Source organism: Synchiropus splendidus, chromosome 11 (assembly GCF_027744825.2).
Source record: "Synchiropus splendidus isolate RoL2022-P1 chromosome 11, RoL_Sspl_1.0, whole genome shotgun sequence".
NCBI classification, from domain to species: domain Eukaryota; kingdom Metazoa; phylum Chordata; class Actinopteri; order Syngnathiformes; family Callionymidae; genus Synchiropus; species Synchiropus splendidus.
This window is the reverse complement of record NC_071344.1, coordinates 1759791-1779754: the sequence shown is the minus strand read 5'-3', so window position 1 is coordinate 1779754 and position 19964 is coordinate 1759791. Positions and strand designations below refer to the sequence as shown.

At 44.0% G+C, this 19964-nt stretch overlaps 1 protein-coding gene across 17 annotated transcripts in view; it reads left to right on the top strand.

The window, feature by feature from the left end:
* Positions 1 to 19964, top strand: part of tenm2a (teneurin transmembrane protein 2a) — a 252539-nt gene that overhangs the window by 17311 nt on the left and 215264 nt on the right. Inside the window, exon 1 of one of the 17 annotated variants that reach the window (XM_053879996.1) lies at positions 616 to 2657. The exons of 15 other annotated variants lie outside the window; for them this stretch is intronic. The gene's annotated coding sequence lies outside the window, so the exon portion shown is untranslated. Of the gene's footprint in view, positions 1 to 615; positions 2658 to 2680; positions 2960 to 19964 lie in introns of those variants that run through there. One more of the 17 variants, XM_053879995.1, reaches the window with a different exon arrangement.

The window sequence follows — 19964 nt, the reverse complement described above, 5'->3', positions numbered from 1 at the left end:
AAAGAGCCATTGAAGAAAGTGTATTGATTTATTGATCGGTTTATTCATAACCTCCAGAGTGAAGATGAGTGTTTACAATGTCTTATAAGCGTTTCCCTCGCTGCACCTCACTAAGCCTGAAAACAGGAAGCATCGTTCAATGCACTGTAATTTTTGTGGAGGAACAAAACACTCACTGGAGACCAATTATCCCCTGGCTTTACCTCACTGAGTAATTGCCACCAGATTTGAGGAAAATCAGTTTGCTGATTAATTACCGGACGCTAAGGAGGTTAAAAAGCAAAAACGGAGGGGCACTTCGTTGGTTTGTGTTGGAGAGGCGACTGAGTCAACGTTCTTGATCATCCACACAAAGAAACCCGTCCACACAGGAGGTTGTGAGGGCTGTCACTTTGGGGGGCGCTGCATCAACAATGATGCTTTTTATGAACGGATGACAGTTAGTTGTCCTCAGCGTCTGAGAAGCTCCACTTAAAGTGAAAGAAAAGAATGATCATAAGGCTGAAGAGGGAAAACACTGTGACTATGTCAGGACTGTTGCTGCTGAAGGCTTGTTTGTGCGGGAGGACGCACGTCTACCTGCGTGCGTGTGAGCGTGTGAGCGTGTGTGTGGTGTCCGCTCTAGAACGCGTGGCTGAGCTCCTGATCCCACAGGTTAAGGAGAGCTTTGGCTCTGCGACGCGTTGACCCATCTGGACTGTTTGTCGGGTTTCAGCTTCATCCCCGCACCGCAGTCAAGCTCAGCCTTCCAGCCGCTTCTAAATTCAGAACTCTGCAGCTGTCGCAAAATTTTAGTGCTCATTGACCCAATATTCCTCTAATGATAGTGTGTGTGTGGGCCGATGCGTGTGTGCATGCCAATAATCCTCTGGCATATGTGCTTCTCTTCTTATCCACCCCAACACAAGCCCAAATCAGAGGGATTGTGCGAATGAGTTTTGTCTATTTCCCCACTCACCGCTCATCCTTTTGTTGCTCGGATGAGCTAGATATCCTCCTGTACAGTGGAGAGCTGAAATAGAACGCAACATTGGTGGCAGGCTAATTACAGAGTCATTATATATGCATATATATATATATATAGGTACAGTGTGCCCCACTGCTTGTCCTCTGTGTTATGAGCTGCACATCTCCACTTCCACTGGGAGGTGCCCATCTCACGCACAATTTGATCGGATACTCTCTCTTCCGACGGGAGAAGTGAGAAACGGTTCATTCAGTTTTGAAGAACAAAGAAAACCCAACTTAAAAAGTGAGCCGGCCTTGTTTGTTGACAATAATAGAATTACAGTGTGTGTGGTGTAGGGGCCCCGTACCATGGGTTTTCACCCCCAACACTGAGATTATCCTGGAGTTTACCACCGTTTCTGTCCATACGTTTAGTTGATCAGTGCTGTCAGGTGGTACAGCAGTAAAATCTGGTGCGACCGACTCTCCATTGTTGATCCTTTCTTTATTTATGATCTATTCATACAATATTTGTAAATATAATGTGCAATTATCTATGTGTTATGTATTATCTATTTACTCATAACCATGGATTTATTTTGTCACGATGTATGACATTTGCGTTGTTGTGTGTCTTTAATGTCTTTGATATCTGTCTTTGTTGTCATTAGCTGCTTTGACATGTTGAATTTCGCCCCAGTGGGACTGTTAAAGGCAAGCTAATAGAATGTAATTCAATACGAAACTACACAATATTCTGTTGTAACATAACTTCTTTGTTGTCAACATGCTCCCTTTTGTGTTGAAGACCAAGCACAGACCCTTGTGAGGTCCCAGTGGGGAGAAGGTCGTGGTTCAAATACTTATTTACTTTTACAACTTTTATTTATTTCCTGAAGTAATGTAACATCTTTTGCTGTCAGCGAGACAGGAAGTGACTGTCAGGGATGAGACACTGAGGTGTTGTTGAGAGTGATGAGGAAAGATGAGAAAGATGGTCAGAAGGACAGTTGATTCAGGTTTGGGAGGTCAGATGGCGGGACACGTGGAGACACTTGTTGGATGAAGAATGTTGACACAGAGCCTGACAACCAATAGGTGGATGGAATATTAGACACCTGACTGCATTCTCAGTCCAATCCTGGGTGCGAATTCAGCCTTTTGGAAAGGTTAGCCACATTTACTGCAATAGACACCAGAGGAACCACTTTTGTTCCTCTTAATTTAGATGTGAATCTTGGAGCTTCCAGCTGTTTGGTGGCAGCCTTTGACAGCCCCATTGTTCTGCCGTAATTTCATTCACGCTATCAAAAGATCGATTGTTGCTGAATAATAAGCGTCAGTTTCGGTGTCACTTGCCCCAAAGTGACAACAAAACAATGGTTACATTTCCATAGCTTTTCGAAGAGGAACTTTTCTGAACGAGTAATTACAAATCAGCCATTTAAAAAAGTGTGAATATCCAGCGACCTGCTGTGTTTATCTGCCTGTCTTATCCTCAAGCGTGGTGTGACCTCGTTCAAACACCGCCCCAGCTAAAGAGGATCAGTGTTTAGATTCACTCAGATTACTCCAGTCTCTGTAGCAGCCGTCTCTCTCCCTCCAGCTCTCCTCCTCTCTGCGTGTATGCCCTCCATTTTTCCCTCCCCTGTCCACCTTGTGATGAATAGCCACTCCATCCAGAAGTTACATTTGGACAAGGACAAATGGTAAAACACACACACACACACACACACAGGCCGACACACAATGCTGCGGGGCTGGGTAACGTTTGAGGGGCAGGCTGATGTCAGCTGACCAAAGCCTTGGTGGCTCCCAGTCATCCGTGGCTGCCAACTCCACTAACATCAGCTCCTCTCTACACTAATGGGACAAAGGCAGCCTGCTTTTTTCCGCAGCTTTTATTAGGCCAGTCTGTGTGTGTGTGTATGAAAGAGAGGAGGAGGAGTGTGGTTAGGATCTGTGAAGCTATTTTTTGTGACGTCTGTGACATGAAGGGAAGCCCCAGCAGGTAAGCGGACAGAAAGAATATGGGTCTTCACGGATGACGGCAACCTGCCACTGGCCTGGTTTCCCCAGCGCATCTCATTTCCTTCCACATGTTCATTCTCCGGATTTACAACTTGTTCCGTGTCTTTTCGGCCGTCGCCATCGGACTTCTTACACAACATGTAACAAGCTTCTGCATCTTAGGTTTGATATTTTCTTACCCCAATTATATTACATTATATTATATTATATTATATTATATTATATTATATTATATTATATTATATTATATTACATTATATTTATTACATTATATTATATTACATTATATTACATTACATTATATTATATTATATTATATTATATTATATTATATTATATTATATTATATTATATTATATTATATTATATTATATTATATTATATTATATTATATTATTAGTCCCACAAATTCAGTGGAATGTATATTATGATTCTTGGAGACGTGTCAGTCAAATATAAGGTGCTGATCAATGAATTCTGAAGCAGAAGCTTGGACTTGTCTAAAGTCATTTCGGTCACATGCAGGACGGAGAACCATTGATCCGAATGCTCGACGCTCTGGCTTGCAAATGTGTTTGCATCTAATCGGTGATCGCCACATGGATGTTAGAATGAAAAGTGAATTCATTTGGCTGACTCTTAACTGTGGTCCTCCCACACAGCGGCAGCCAGCCTCTTGACACGCGTCTATTTAGCCCACACTTTGCTAATAACTAGCTTGGCCTGGAATCATCCAGCTATGTGAAGCTACAGCACACTGGGAACGAACCAGGGACAATTGAGGCGGGGATTATTCAACATTTCAGTCGACACCAACGTCGCCGCCGAAGCGCCGCTGAACGCTGCAGGTGTAGTGAATTGTGTCTCAGAGCAACCGAGGTTGATTATTTATAGCACCGTGGAGCTTTTTTGTCATAATAACTGAGCAAAGAGGAGTCATTGTCTATTGATTGTGTTCAGCTGGAGTCAGGCCCTGCTGGTCAATGGATGCTCAGCTGATGGAACAGAGGTTTGGAGTGAATCACACGTGTGGATTTTATTACAGCCTTTACTCCCACGTTCCATCGTCGAAACAATTATTACTGAAGTAGTAAAATCTCTCTCATGGGTTGAATATCCCCTGTTATGTTCTCAGAATGGAAGCATTGCGTTGCATTCTTCCAGTTAGATTGCTGAGTCATGCGTTCTTAGTAATGCATGAGATCGACGTGGGGGAGAGTGGCAAACAGCTCCTGGCCCTTAAGGGGAGAAGGAAGTCTGGGTGCATGCAACGAGGACAGTTTTGAGAGGACTGTGGTCAACTGTATTGTTAGAGAGTGCAGATCATCGCCTTTTTTGCCTAGAATAATGGCTTGCATTTATACAGCATTGACAGGATGTACCGAATTTCCTTTCTGTTTTATTTTGGGGTCATTTTCTGGATGCGTCTCATGGTGAGAAGCAGGAATGCGCTCGAGCTCCAGCCCTTCTTACCTGCATTAGAAAAGTGCCCCTACTGGGCCCCTCTTTTTCCTTCATGTTTAGATTCTTTAGGAAGAAAAGGAACATCTTTTTGAACAACCTTAAGTTCCTCTGGGAATGTGTTCTGAGCACTAATCCACTATAGAATCTGCGTGATGACGTGGACAACATATTTTGTGACAGTTGACCCATAAAAGTTGATTTTTTTTTCCCGATGATTTGATCACATTTTGTGTTATATGACGTCAGATTTTTATATCATCTGCAAAGCCAAAGCAACCGACTATATTTCCTGTGGTAGCTGCCCATTTTTTCTAGCTTGAGTGAAGAGTATGTGCCAGAGTTTGGAGTGGGAGCCGGACGGATGGACAGCGGACTGGTCTACTTTAAAAGGCGGCGTCCTGTGAGAGACCACTGACATTGCGAGTCTCACTTCCCTTCCTGTTGACAAAAACAGCGTTAGGGGTCCCATGTGCGTGAGGCCTGAGGAGAACCCTGTGTAGCATCTGTTGCCACGGTTGTTTCTTTGGGACCAATGGTCAGGGCGGCTAACAGTTTTCGTAAAGATGGCCGCCTTGTCGATGTAGTGCCATGGGAAGCCATTTAAAGGAAGTAATTTTTCATCTGGAATTTGCCATTGTACTATGAAAATAATTTTACTGTTAAACACTGTTATATAATTGGAATAATGCTGCAACCTCACACACCAGTGGTGGTAAGCTATGTGTGTAGCCACTGGAGTTTTGGGGTGGCCACTGCAGCAACCATCAAGATTGTTATGGACATTCACACGATGCAAGGTTGAGTGGCCTGTTGATAATTGGACTGTCCATGTACATTTCTCTGGATAGTTCGATACCTTTTTCTCATTTGAAGTGAGCTGGTAGCAGTTTTATTCCAGACGTCACTCGCAGTACACTCAGTAAAGAAGCAGTAGCGTGAGCTGGTTCTGCAGCTCCACCACAGAGACTGACTCATGCTTCGGAATAAAGCTTCTTTCAAAATTCTCTTCATTTGTTTTGAGGTATTTTGGATGGAGAAATGCCGACGGTCTCATAAACTCCTTGGCGGAGATGAAAAGGAATTTGGGAATAAGCCCACTGGCAAGACTTTGCTTGTGTCTAGCCCTCATACTGTTGGGTGTAGAAACATGATTATACCTGCAAAACCTCGCGTCGGATATTGCTTTTCCAATATGCCAAATGGTTCATCCAACATCTGCTTTAAAATTCGTATGAAACCGTTCTTATTTGGGTGCCACCGGAAATATTAAAAGACAAGTGAAAAAAATAGTAGGTGCCTATCTCAGCTGTTTTGGGCATGAGACAGTGAGTTTCCCTCAAAGTCAATGCACGCTTGTGGAAAAGTTCACGGTTTCCTAGTACTTCCTAGTACTTCAGCTGATTGGTTGCTTACTTCCATGTCGGTGACAAAATGGATGGACGATTGATGATCTGGTCATTTTTACTGAGTCAAGTAAAAAGGCTGCTTTGCTACAACAACAGCATGAGTGATGTGTGTGTGTGTGTGTGTGTGTGTGTGTGTGTGGAGCGAGCTTGCATGCAAATGCGAGTGTCTGGAGGCTGAGTTGCGTCTGTGGTTGACTGTGGCTGAGTGGAGAGAGCTCATTTGAGAAGACGCGATCTGAGGAGCGATCAGGGAATTCCTCCATCATCATGCTCCTATAAATCATCTCTTTAATCAGGCTGAAACTCCCTCTCAGCGCTCAGCTGACAAACACTGGGCGAGAATTCCGTGAGAAAAAAACAAAACGAAAAAAAAAAACAGACAGAGGAAGCCTCAACAGGATGACAGAGTGTGACGGCGTCACATGGCGGGGTAAATGATGAGCCACAGATAAGGTAGAGCCACTGTATGAATGGAGGAAACAAATATCCTTGAACCTGGTTGGCAGAGTCAGTGCGGAGCTGAATGGTGCCAAGCTGGTAATTGGATCTCGGCGTCTTCGGGGAGAGCGTAGACACTGGGGAAGAGATGCTGAGACCAGATTGCTGGAAATCCCTCTATCCTGTGCGTGCATCAGCCAAGTGCAGCTATCTATGGACCGTGTTCCATTCTCATTGACTTGATGGAATTCATCCTCCAGCTTAAACACAACAGGCACGTCATCATCATCATCATCATCATCATCATCATCATCATGACCTCCAGCCTTTTAATCGGTTTCTAATCTGATAGATCCAGAGAAATGAAATGTCTGGACGCTACTGAAGAATCTAAATGAATCACTGGCAAGTTCAGCCACAATGACAGGCCCAGAAATGAAGCGGTCTTTAAGTGACTATAATGCTGCGCTTGAATGTTTGGCCCTATTGGAAAAGGGTTTCATTCAATTGATTTGGAATTGTGTTGCATTGGAGTTTCCCTGGTGGATCGTTTCCCAGATATGTGGAGGGAGACTGAAGTTGCTGAGAGAGAGAGAGGGGGCGTGGCTAACACATGAGCAGACCAGTGTTCTCATGGCTACATGCGGTTGTTGTCATTTGCTCCCTTGCACGAGACAATGACAAACACTTCTGGATGCAGATGAGCTGAATGAAAAGGAGGCTGGATGAGCAAAGTGACGCCAGAGGGAGGATGAAACAGCTGAAGGGGGGAAAGGTCACTCTTCCACTGGTTCTGCTATAAATTATAAAGCTGCTGTAGGTCACTTGAATTCAGCTCATGGAGGAATAAAACCGAGGAGCAGTGCCTAAAATTAGATTTGGGCCATGGAGGAAAGCGAAGGGACCGTTTAAAGTGAATACATTTCATGACGTATATTTGACTGGATGTGAGAGATAAAATTCCATTGCTGCTTGGCGATGAAGTTCACTCATCACGATAAAAGAAAATGGCTGACACTTTTAAGTTTTCGAGTTATAACATGTGGCGTAACACTTTTTCAGACTCACAAACAGAGGAGTCATTTCAGGCAAAGGCAATTGATGATTCGCAAGGTTGCCGGTTCGGATTCTATGGGGAGCCTAAGACCCGCCCATCTACTGCCGCCTCATGGGACCTAAAAGATATGAGCAGGAGTCAATGGGGAAATGAAAGTTATTTTCTGATGAGGTGTGAAATATGCTATAGATCACACGTATGATATGAATTTGAAAGATACATTCTAATCTCATGAGAGCACTGATTTTCAACCGGCATCAAAAGTTACTTTAGGTTTTGTGTGAGTGTTTAACAATGTGAGCTAATGGTTGCTAGCTCCTACCTTTTGTTAGCTATGTGCCTTTAGCATCTGCCTTAGCACTGGATTCTGCTGTGACGTCACACATGCGACGTTTGGTTTGGAGTCCAAATACACAATAATAATAAACGTAGTGGAAACTCACATTACTATGTACCATTTAAAGTGAGGAACAGCTCAGTCTGATCCAGGAAGTAAAGTGGACCAGGAAATAACTTTTTTTCTCTCCATAGACTTCCATTCATTTTCTTCTGATATTATGTCCAATGGACCAACCGGAAGAGGCGGGGACTTGGGCTCCCTATTGTGAGCCAGTTCGTAATATCAAACTAAATAACAAGGCCATTTATTACGATTTCTAACAACCAGTCAACAACCGAAAAAGACCTTAATAAAGCACATAAATATACATAATATAATATACATAATATAATAATACCTGGTCTTCTTCCCTCTGCCTCTGGGGCGACATTGGACGAGACACCTGCCGTCGTTTGGATGGAAAGTTGTCTTTTGAATTTTGTGTGAATTAGTTAAACAAAACAAATGCTTGTCTCATGGAGGGTGACCTGGTACATACCACATTTTAAGGTTTGGAGGAGGGAGTACATGTATTGGAAAAGACAGTAGTGCTGTTCTGATTTTCATTGGTAGTTGCCTTATATGTATTCCAAAATAGAATAATGACTACAAATTGATAGCGAGTAATTCCTTCCTAAGTTATTGTCCCCTGGGGCGAAGGTTTGGCAGCTGCCACACCCCTGCTCACAACGTTCATAAAGTCATATTGCCGCTGTGTAGAGTCAGTGATTGACAGCTCATGCTGTGTTCAGGTGTGACACGCACCATGAATAAACATGGGGGTGAAATAAAGTAAGACCAAAGGTTAGAAGGTGAAAGGAGAAGTAAAGACGGTCGTCTGGAGCGGCGGACGGTTATTTTCATGGCTTCTGAGGAAAGCCGCAGGAGAGGGGAAAGGTCAGGTTGCCCATGTGTAAACAGCAGATGTGAAAATCAGCCACCACCCCGGGCTCCGGCGAGCTGCGCTCTCCAGATCCCATCATGTGTTTTTCCTGCTGAACTCGTCTCCATCTGCCGTCGCTCCAGTCCCTCAGCAAAAGTCGGGCCGGCCAGCCTCAAGGATTCAGGTGCCATTAAAACAAGGTTGCCTCTATTAGGCTTTACGCCCGAGTCAGCAGTGGAGCCAGCAAGCACAGGCGAGCAGCCTCTCATTAGCCGCGCGGACTCTGGACTGGCAGAGCCTTAATTGTTTTTCTCTTTAACTGAGCAACTTCATCAATAATCATTACAGGGCGCTTGAGCAGGTGCGACACGTCTTGACTTGGTCACACACAATCCTCTGCTCACTTCCCTTCTTACTGTACGTTCGTTTGAATTGCGAATATTCATGTTTTTTCATGAAACGCGACGCTCACAGCTCAACGTGTTGTCAGCCTCAATAAAAACAGTGATGTCAAATATCTATTCTTGTGTGGACATTATGCATCAAAATGTCTATATCTAAAGTAGAAATTCCTCTATTTTAGATTAAAAATGAACAAATATCACTATTATGAGCGTTTTAGTGGCGTTGGCGTGTTTTTTTAATGTGTAATGAGGACCATTGTTGTAAAGAGAGCAATGAAGCATAGGCAGATTTTGTGCAGTTGACGGGCTACTGTATGTATTTTATTCATCATTCAAATGATGTGTCCACAAATAAGGTTTTGTGTGTCATTCTAACCAATTATAGAGGCAATATTACGATCCAAAAAAAAAACGTCATTCAATTGCATTTAAATTGTCAATAACGTATTTCGCGCAGTGCTTTGTTGACGATTGCGAGAATGATTTGTGGTTATACATGAGGTGTTTGCTGCGGCACAGAGTATCAGAGCTGAGTACTGTGGAGAGAAAACAGAATACACAGCAGGACAAATGCTGCTGACGTGAGATCCATTGTTCCCACTCTTGACTTGAACAAAAATCTGTAATGATGTTGTAACTACTATTAATGGGAGGCTTGCACGAATGGCCCTCAACAGCTACCCTGTATTTCTGCTGCCTCCAACAAGGTTTCTGCTACATGTACACGTGGATAAAGGTCAAGAAAAAAAAGGCAGAAACCCTGTAGTCTAAGCAGCAGCTGTGTTCATATGGGCGTTTCCAGGATCAGGTGGTCCAGACCGGACCTCACGCTAGTGCAACTGCAGTAACCAGTTATTTTGAATCAGATCATAACAGGAATGGATTGGCGTTACATAGGAAACACAAGTAACAAATTACCTGCTCGTACCTTCCCAAACCAAAGAGGGTTAGCTATTTGAACCACGCCGTATTCTATATTTCAATCCTATGCAGCTAATGTTAAAAAGCTAAAACAAGGCGAGGTGATGATGATGATGTGTTCTTATTGAGCGGCAGACGTGAAGTCATGTGCAGGTCCTCTCAGCCAATGGCCAGGGCTTTGGCCTGGCAGGCTTGTTGAAACAGACAATGAAGATACATGCGAAACAGACTATTGGATTGAAGCTGTCTTTGTCAAAACACGGACTGCAAACATCACCGTGACCGACTGAACAGGCAGTGAAGACGTCCCTGAAAAGAACTGATCGAATATTACATGAGCATATTGGGTGATAAAGTGGTGGAATCACTACGTTGCTATTGACTTGACCAGTCCTCTCCATGTCCTCAACAGAGTATTTGTCTCCGGCGATATCTCTGTGTGTGGAGCACTTTCTCCTGCTTGCTGTGGCTGACATTTCGGCTGTACGTTGGGGAGCATGCTGAGTTCTGTAAAGGTTGTCACGGCACAGCCTCTCATCCCCACCCTCTGTTCCAATCCATTTTCTTTCTTCTCTCATTTACTTTCTCTTGCTCAGTGTCACTCTGTCAATCATGTTGTTTGTATCTATTTTTTTCTCTCCTTCCCTCATTTGTGCCTGTTGTTTTCCAAAGCATGTCATTAAATTCACCCACTCGGTTCTTCTCAAGCTCCTGTATTGCACAGTATCACACTTGCAACCTGTTACTGCAGACACGAAGTGCTTTTCCTTCTGTATCTTCTAAGAATATCCCCTCATATAGCGTGCTGTACTTGACTCCCCCTGCGTCTGTCTGCTGGTCCTGCTCGCACTGAGTCTACCCCACGCCAGCCCTTGTCTGTCTCTGTTATGCTGATCTTGATTTGGTTTGTTCTTAGTGTCACCCCCTCCCCGTCCTGTCATCTGCTTCTCATAGATGTTCGTATTAGAGGAAGCGCGTCCCGGGGCAACGTGTTTGCACGGGCTGTGTGTTCGCTGCAGAGCTGCCACAAACGCTTTACAGCAAAGCGCAGTGTGTTCGCTTCCACTCCAACACATACTAATCATTGGTGTTCATTTAAATTCCCCCGTCCTGGGGAGATGGCGCTGCGTTAGGGAAGTTCTCCGTGAATTCCTCTGGCAAGGCTGTGCCGACGTGCGCACGCTTAAGTGTGTGTGAAGCGTACTGGGTTTTTCTTTTCGTGTCCACCTACTCACGTTTGGAGGAAGAAAACAGCTTACTGAAAACCGTTTAGCAAGAATGAAGGGAAATTAGTTTATTACAACTGAAGGGCGTTTTTATGGTCAATAAAGCGCGTGTTCTACTGTCTTTGTTTCAATGAGTATTGCCTCAGTTGCTGAAATGCACTGAAGGAGGGCAGACCTCTGTCGATGGTCTGACCTTGGTCACCCTGGATCCTCACCCGAAGCCCTGGTGTCCACCACGCGGCGCCAGTTTTGCCGTGTGACAATTGGATTGAGTTCTGAGCGGTGAATTGAGGTGTATACAATCTTTCATACAGAAAATAACTCACTAAAAATGAATATACTTTTGACAGAATAAAAAAAAAAAATGAAAGCATGACTCGGAGAATCGCGTTTCACTTTGCACAAATGCCTGCCCCTCCCCCCATGAAGAGTGTGGCTTCACTTGTTTTGCCGTACATAAATGCGTCACCTGTATCGAAGCGTTGCGAATCACGTGTTTAAGTGAGTCACCACATGGTGCGACAGTGTACGGAGCCGCTGCAAACCACCTTTGGCATGTGTCTTGGGTTAGTTGCGGGTACCACAAGCGGTCTTCTTTAGAGAGCCCAACATCTTGTTTTCACTGATGCAACACCACTTGTTTGGTGGCGCTCCTGCTCCACTTGACATGGACATGGCACAGCACCAAAACTGCAACATTGCTCTACACTTGGTGCTCTGTGGGCATTGAAAGGATCAGCCACCTTCAAGAGAATGGAGTATTCATTATAGAACATGCTCAAAACGCATTGTTTTCATGTCTGCGTCCCAGAAACTCAGCTACATGCAACTTGATAGGCAGCTCTCATTAACTAGAAGTAAAGTGGACCAGCCAACGTGTCTGCATCCCTCAAACATTCCTGGATCCAGATGATAATCCACAACACCTCTGTTGTTGATCATCTCCTCCTGTGTCTTTTCCTGAAATCTGAAGTGTGGCTTACACTCACATGCAGGAAAATGCTGCCCAATGGACGTGTGTATGTCTGTGAGACCTGTGTGTGAACCATGTGTAAAGACATTCCCGCCTGCTCAGATATGTATTTGAGTGATCCAAAGGTGAAGTCATTCAGATCTCAGACAATGAATTAACATATTTCTGCGGCGCTAAGAAGTGAGCAGACCTTTAAGATTTGACAAAATCAATCCAAAAAGTTGTCCAATTACCAGCCTGAATCTGTGGGTTTTGGACGGTACTGACTTGCAGGAGGACATAGGTTTGCCCGCAGCCCACAGTGCCACATGCTACCCAATTAGAACCTATCTGCTCGTGCTCTTTGTGCTAAATAACTTGGCCGGCCCAGCGAGTCTCCGTTGCCCACACGATTCCAGATTTGAAGGTCGGACTGTCTTAATTTCACTTGTGCGATGAGAGTTGTCAAGTTGACAGCCGGCAATTGGATCTGGCTGTGCGCGAGCATAAACGCCGAGCTTAAAGTCGTACGCAATTTAGTCGTGAAGCGTGAGTTTTTTTGCTCGGAAAGAAATGAAAAATGCCTGTGTGATCCAATGTGATGGAGAAAGGACAAAAGCTCAATGCCAAATTAATTACCTTTTTCTATTCAACTGAGGAGTAAAAAATGTGTCCTTCAAGTTAAACTCTTTCATTTGTTTTAATATGAGTCCCTTTTCAATGTATTTGGAGTGTTTGCTTGCTGAGGTTACTAATGACTCCACAGCCAGCCTTAACCTTAAAAAGCTGAGACAGGCACGATTTAGAGCAGCGCTATCCCAAATAACTGTATTGACTCACTGCAGCGGAGGATGAAATTAACATTTCATTCGCCGCGAAATCCACTTGTAATGCCAGTCGGTGTTAACAGCACATCAGTGGCAGCGGGGTGGACGCCGCGTTGTCGCATTGTCAAGCTAGCGACTCCCAGTTATCAAGTGCTAAATGGAAACTGAAGATTTGAGGCTGGGAAATGGATGGAAGGACACTTATTGGTGTGATCTTTTACGTGGTGCTTTTAATTAGCATAATGAGAAATGGATGAAAGAGAATGAAAGAGTACATGCCAGTTGCCATGGAAATAAGAGTCCAAGTTCTAGTGCAGACTCTAGTCATAATAAAATGATGAGAATTCAAGGTGTGTTTTTGTGGGTCACCATGTCAAACTCACACTTGTACTTAACTATGATTTAACACAAAGTAAACTGCTAGATGGAGGTGGTATAGTAGATGGATCAACCCGCCTTCGCATGCATTCACGCTGCTGACGTTTCTGCTGCGTATACCATAACTGTGGAACACATGCTTCCTTCAAAGAAATGGAGGATTTTTGGGGCATTGTGCCACAATGTAGGGCGGTCAACTTCCAGTTCAGGGTGTTCTATGTTGCCCAGATGGCCTCACTACACCATGTAATGTCCATCCATACAGCTCAGTCCACGTCATTCTTTCCTTTCAGTGAAAAGGGTTTGGTCTTCTAGTTCTGGTTTCCAGTGGGAAAAGAAGACGGTGCTCAGTTCATGCAAGCTGGCTCGCAATGAAACTCATTTGATTTCTGTTTCAACTTGGTAAAACTGTTGTCACAAAGCTCGTCCAGAGTCTAAAGCAATTACTGCCTCGACATGACTCGCACACAACTTGTATTGTGTGCACAGGCCTTGAGCTGATCAAATGTCATCACGAGAACAAAAGTTCCGTCGACACTTCGGGACCTGTTGAAGGGACAAATGTGTGCTGAATGAAAATGAGCTCTGTTCTACTGAAGTCAACTTGTCAAACAAACAAACAAAGAAAAAGTGTCCTTGGAAGCGCGACACACATTTGTATAGCAGGTGGCACCAGATCTACTGAAGAGTCAGATGAATGAAGAGCGCAATAGGTGAAAGTTATCTCATCTGTTCCCACTTGTCTCTTCTAAACTCTCTGTAAACGAGGTGCAGAGAACAGATGCAGCTGTTTTGTAATCTGCATCGCATTGTTGCTCCAAAGAGAGCGGTGATGCTTTGTGTCTTTTGTGAGGTTGTCGTTGAAAGTAACAACTTTATTACCGACATGGGAATTCTACGTTGGCGCCTCACGCATCTGCTTGTCGAACACGGGTGTAAAGGACTGGAACCTTGTGTGTCTGTGTGTAATGAAACCTGCAGAATACTGTAAGTACGTTGGACTTGACTGACTCCGTTGAAAGAAGAATTGGTTCCCCTGCAGTTAACCAACGACTTTCACCAGACTGAAACATTTTTGACCGTTGGAATTAAAGTAGCATTGGATCTTGTTAAGATCTCATGGGATGCACTCGATCCAATCCTGAATGAGATAGTGGCTCCTGCCATTAATAGCAGTTCATGGAGACCTTCGATTCTGATCCTTACTGTCCTTTCTGTAGCTCCCTTTGAACAGTGACTCCATGCCTAATCCCACTCCATTTCTCTCCCAGATGAGCAGTCCCTCTGATATACTGCTCTGTCTGTCAATGCTCACAACCTCCGTTTCATTCTTCCAGCACCTTTGACTGTTGACCTTTCCAGAGGAACATTTTCTCACTCCTTTACGATCCATTAATGCTCAACGTTACTCACAGATTCACATACGGATTCCAGAGCCCATTTTCCAAACTAGTGATCCTCGTGCATTTTTAAGCCTTTCTACAGTGCAGACAGCACCACTGCATCTTATGTGGCTTGTGGATGAACAGCATCTATTTTATTTCTTAAATTTAGTGGTTGCAGCCAATATTCCGGTGCCTCCATAGTCTGGAATGTATGGTCATTTGAAAAAAAAGAAAACTCGAGTTTTTGCTTTCAACATAGGGCTTCTTTCTCTGGTCCTTCCTCCTTCAGCCTGTTTGCTTCAGGTGCACTGCCTTGAGTGATTCGCCGTGATGTGTTGTTTCAAAACATTTCTGAAGTATTTAGTCCAGCCTCAATCAACGGTCGATAATCAGATGGAAAAAAACGAAATGCCATACAAGACACAGTCACTAAGTCCACTCATCCTCGTGGGACAATATACGATTTTTCATCAACTGCTAACACGGACTTGCTTGGTTGTTGAAGTGAGACAGGAAGACGGAGGTGACGTGACGCTGAGAATCATTGTGCTTGAGGGCAAAGCTATTCCAGGACCACAGTGAACGGTTGTGTGCACATATAACAGCAGCGTGCACTTGACTGGGTTCAGACGTGAAGAGCAACTTGTTTGCAGGAGCAGAACACGAACCTTTGGCAACTCTTTTTTTTCTCTTCGTCATTGAACTCTCAGCCAAACAAGAGTCGCTCGCTGCTTCGGCCGCTCATTTGCATGACAAAGGCTTGGTTAATTATTAAAGGGGACTTATTTGATCAATACGGGAGAGCTGTATCCGACTGCAAGGGACAATCTGAGCCACTGGATTCTATAGGCCTTTATTATTCATGAGAACCACCGAGAAGGGACCGGCCAAGAAGGGAGGAGGGGGGGAGATATGTAGCATCAACAAAGGCTGCAGTGTCCCATTTCATGTGTATTAAAAGTTTTCCTCTTTTGGCGCTGATGAATATTTTAGTGGGTGTGAAACTTAGATGGGACAATTCCTAGTGTTAGAGATGAGGGAAGGTGAGAGGTGGAGACATCACTGCTGTGGAAACTGTGGTTTGTTGTAGCGAGGCACAGGCTCACCAGCACAACCAGTGGGTCGGTGGGTCAACCAAATTGCTATTTTTTCTAAATCAATGTCAACCCTAGTAACACATAAGTGGTCTAACATTTATCTATTTATTTTTGGAAGTTTAAAAAAAATTAAGTAAAGTGCAATATATACTGTATATATACTCACACACCCATCATTGGTGCTTCGTCTTTTCCAAAATGCCCTGAACATTTCCACTTGATAGTGATCAAACAGCTGGAACAGCTCCAGTTCACTTCATATAATGAAAGGGAAACATTTAATTGCCGACTCCATTGTTCTTCTACTGATGGCAAATCACTGAAAATTGAATGTGCTTTTGAATGAATATTTCTAAACGTGTGAAGTTCGCCGTATTCCCTCTTGACTTTCTGCTTCATCCTTTATTCAAACCCCACTTTCAACCACACCCAAGGGGTTGGAGGTGGAGCGCTCATGGGTGGAGCTCTGTGCATTTGTAGACAAGGCTTCCCGCTGTGAACGGCCGATTTAACCGCGATAGCTCTCGTATCCAGGGCTCAAAAAGGGGCACAATAAAACACGGAATATTTACTTTTGATCAAAATCAGCTGTTCACACTCACAGCCTGAGCAGAACCTTTGATCAAAGCAAATGAACTAATGTTGAGGAGGTTGTCTAATGTTGGACTTGTAGAGAGGAGAGACAGTGTTGGACTAAGAATGTTGTTGGAGATACATGTATCAAGAAAAGGTGAAGTGGAAGACAAATGACCTCCATGGATTTTGTATATGAGGACATGGAAGAGGATAGGTGAGACGAGAGAGGGTGGTCAGGAGGCCACCAAACATACTCTGCTTCTTTAGAACCTTCAATTGCTGGGCCTGTTCTTTGCAAGCTTTTTTTTTCTTAAAGGTCCTCTTGACTGTGCCTGGTTCGCCTTTTATTCAGGTGCTGAAATTTTAAAGATGAAATCTCAAACATATTTAAATGATGTGGAGACATCGAAACAAGCGGAAAACACAACACACACCATGAAGGTGGACATGAACCTGACTGTTTTTTGGCTTGTTTCATCATAATGACTGAAGTCTGTTGCTTGTGTTGCACTTCAGCCGAACATATGAAGAGATGGAGCGCTGCTGATCAGAGAGAGATTGACTCGTCATGATGAAAAACTAGTGTTTTTACTGTCTCCTATTCAGTAAATGTTAAAGCGTTCCCCCATACTTCAATGTTCATTCATTGGATTTTTTTTTTTTTGTCGTGGGGTTTGGAGGCCTTGGGTTTGGAGGACGAGCCCTAACCCCAAACCTTTAGTGTGTGTTCAGTTTCAGGCCCAATATGGTCAGAAAAATAAATCATTTAATAGTCTCACCACAGAAGACTGGCTTTGAACATAGTTTCTAACATCTATGGTGCTGAAGGAATATCAGAAACGGTCCATTTCTGCTTGCATGCTGATCCTTTTACCATTATTGACATCTCCACAGCAACATGTGGCTCATTTGAATCTTGCTTCATCAGGGAATGTTTTATATGTCCTCAATGCAGCGCTGGCTTTTGAAGAGGAGGCGAGCAACCTCTCAGTTCGCTATAGAAAAAAGATAAATAAATAAAATCAACAGTCTACTAAGCCAGGGGCCTACTAACAGCTACTATTGAAGAGAAGTAAAGAATAAACTGGGATGGCTTTTGTGCGCTGCTGTGCTGCAGTGAGTTGAAATTCATATAACTGCCTGTGCAGCCGGGACTGTATTTGTGATGGAGAGTTTGAAAGAGTCTAATGAAAGATGAGAAGTATGACAGTCTGATCTTGAGCTACGGTGCTGAAAATATAGCAAATAAGATTCACACATGCTCATTCAACATACTTGGATTTATTCATGTGAATTCATTTACCAATCAAACATTTTTTTAGGCTGAAGATCATTGTAATAGCAAGTGTTTTTCCTGCTGATTTATGGCTATAGAACTCAACAAAAACAACATAGACTCCAGAGTAGGTTTGTCAGGAGGGAAAATGAAGATTGCTGGTTGACATTATGATGCTGAAGGTGCAATCACACCGTCATTGATTCCCTGACAACCGGTACAAAGCAAGGTGAGATAAAACGATAATTGTATCCGTCCCAACTCCTTGCCCCTCCCACCACCCTCTGGTAATATCAAGCAGACCAGGTGACCTTCCTGTATCACAAGAAGCATCTCAACTGAATATTTTCACCCAAGAACCAGAAGGTCTCAGGCCACTTTCAGGCTCCAGGGCTCGGCTCCCCAGGACGCTTTCTGGAATGGCTCCCTTTTTATACCTAGTTTGGAGAGGTTCACATATTTCACTGGCTGAGTAAAAGTGAGAATCACACGTGTCCCTGCAGCTCAGTGAAAACCATTACACCCCAAACTCTCTCCAGTCCAGCTTTCTTCCCTCCCCATACAGATTAGACAACTCCTGGCCACTGACTGTTTCCACTGGTCCCATCGTCTTGAGTTGCATTAAGCAATAATTCCATGCCCCAGAGTCAGAACACGACCTAATTCTGTTCAGAAACAACTGGTCTGAACAGTTCCTAATTTTAACCCCAGAGTTATGTGCCATAGTTTTTTTTTCTTCTCTTTGTCCTTAGCCTTCCTTGTTACTACTGAGAACCATTGCCTCTCATTGTAAGCATCACTTGTGATACTACAATAATGCAAATGCATACGACTGTTTGAGGTTATGTTGGCGCAGCATAACGCAACTTTGACGTCAAAATTTTGCCCCTCCTGTTTTTTTCATGCCAACTACTTCATTGCAGAAGTGTGTGTGTGTGTGTGTTTTTCACACAAACCACTTGTTGAGGTGTGTGTCTATTGTTTGTATTGGTAAGTAAGTGTTTTTCTTTTTTTTCTTGAAGTGTGGCACCTTCTATGTGAAGTGTCTCTGTAAATGTGTCAGCGGCATTAACGGTCTCCTGGCACCTGCTCGGGCGATGCATGTCCCAAGTATGTCAGTGGAGTCGTCTGGTTAGTGGATTAGTGCTCCTCTTGGACACCTCTCCGAGTGTCTGTTTGGACTGGGACAAGCTGATCCATCGGCTCACAACACCTGCTGGGGTGTCATCTGGAGAGCAGGAATAGCCACAGATCAGTGCTGAAGGGAGAGCAACAGCAACTGGGACAGAGTTGCCAGTGCATCATATGTAAAACTGTTCGACATAAAGAGAGTACAGAGGAGGAGATGAAGGGGTGGGTGGAGGGGGCGGGGGTTCAGCACTGATGATGCACCAACATTTTTTTTTTGTGTGTGTGAGGGGGGCTTTTGAAATTGACAGCAAGGCTGAGTCAGAGTCTCTGTGTTCGTAAATAACTTCCACCCATTCGCTTTTTTCCCTTTCAACAAGCCTCCATTCTTCTTTTCAACCAATTAACTTCAAAGTATTAATTTAAATTGCTCAGCAAATGCACGTCGTCTTCATCAGATGTTTTAAATGGAACCAGAGCAGTGTGGAAGCCCACGACAGGATTACGAGCCGTTCACAAACATGTTGTTGGGAAAAGACATTTCAGCGTGATTGAGATAACGGAATAGATGTTTGTTTTTGTCCCAGTGAGTTAAGCCTGACATGAAAGGCGGCTGTTCTCGTCCGTAAAAGCGATTGCCACTTGACAGATGAACTGCAAATGTTGATGCATCACTGCAGGCTCATGTAGTTCAGCCCGATTGATATGATCTCATGCTTGTAAAGGGCAGGCTTCAAAGACTGTTGAAACAGAAATGCATATTTGATTATTGGCTTCTAAGTGATCCGGCGATGGTTTACGTGGAGCATGACCTGCTGGGTATTGGATAATGTCCTGGACTTTTCAGTCGTGGATATTGGGGGGCAGCGAGTGACAAGATCTAATGACAATAACATATGTTAGAGTTTATATTGAAAAGGTATATTCTGTCCAGGAGAGTCTAGAACATCTCACTGGACGCTCACTCCAAACGCGACTCGGTGACGCCAACAACTTGGTCCGCTTGATCCAGGAAAAATGGGTCACTCCACGGGGGCGGGTCTAAAGTTAGCGGCGAGGCACAATTGTAGCACTGTATATGGAGCAAAAAGGTGAGTTGTGGAGACTCTGGAGTGCTCTGGTTGGTTCACATGCTGTGACTGGCCACTGGATTTTTCGACTTCACCGCCTGATATATGGACTCCGTGG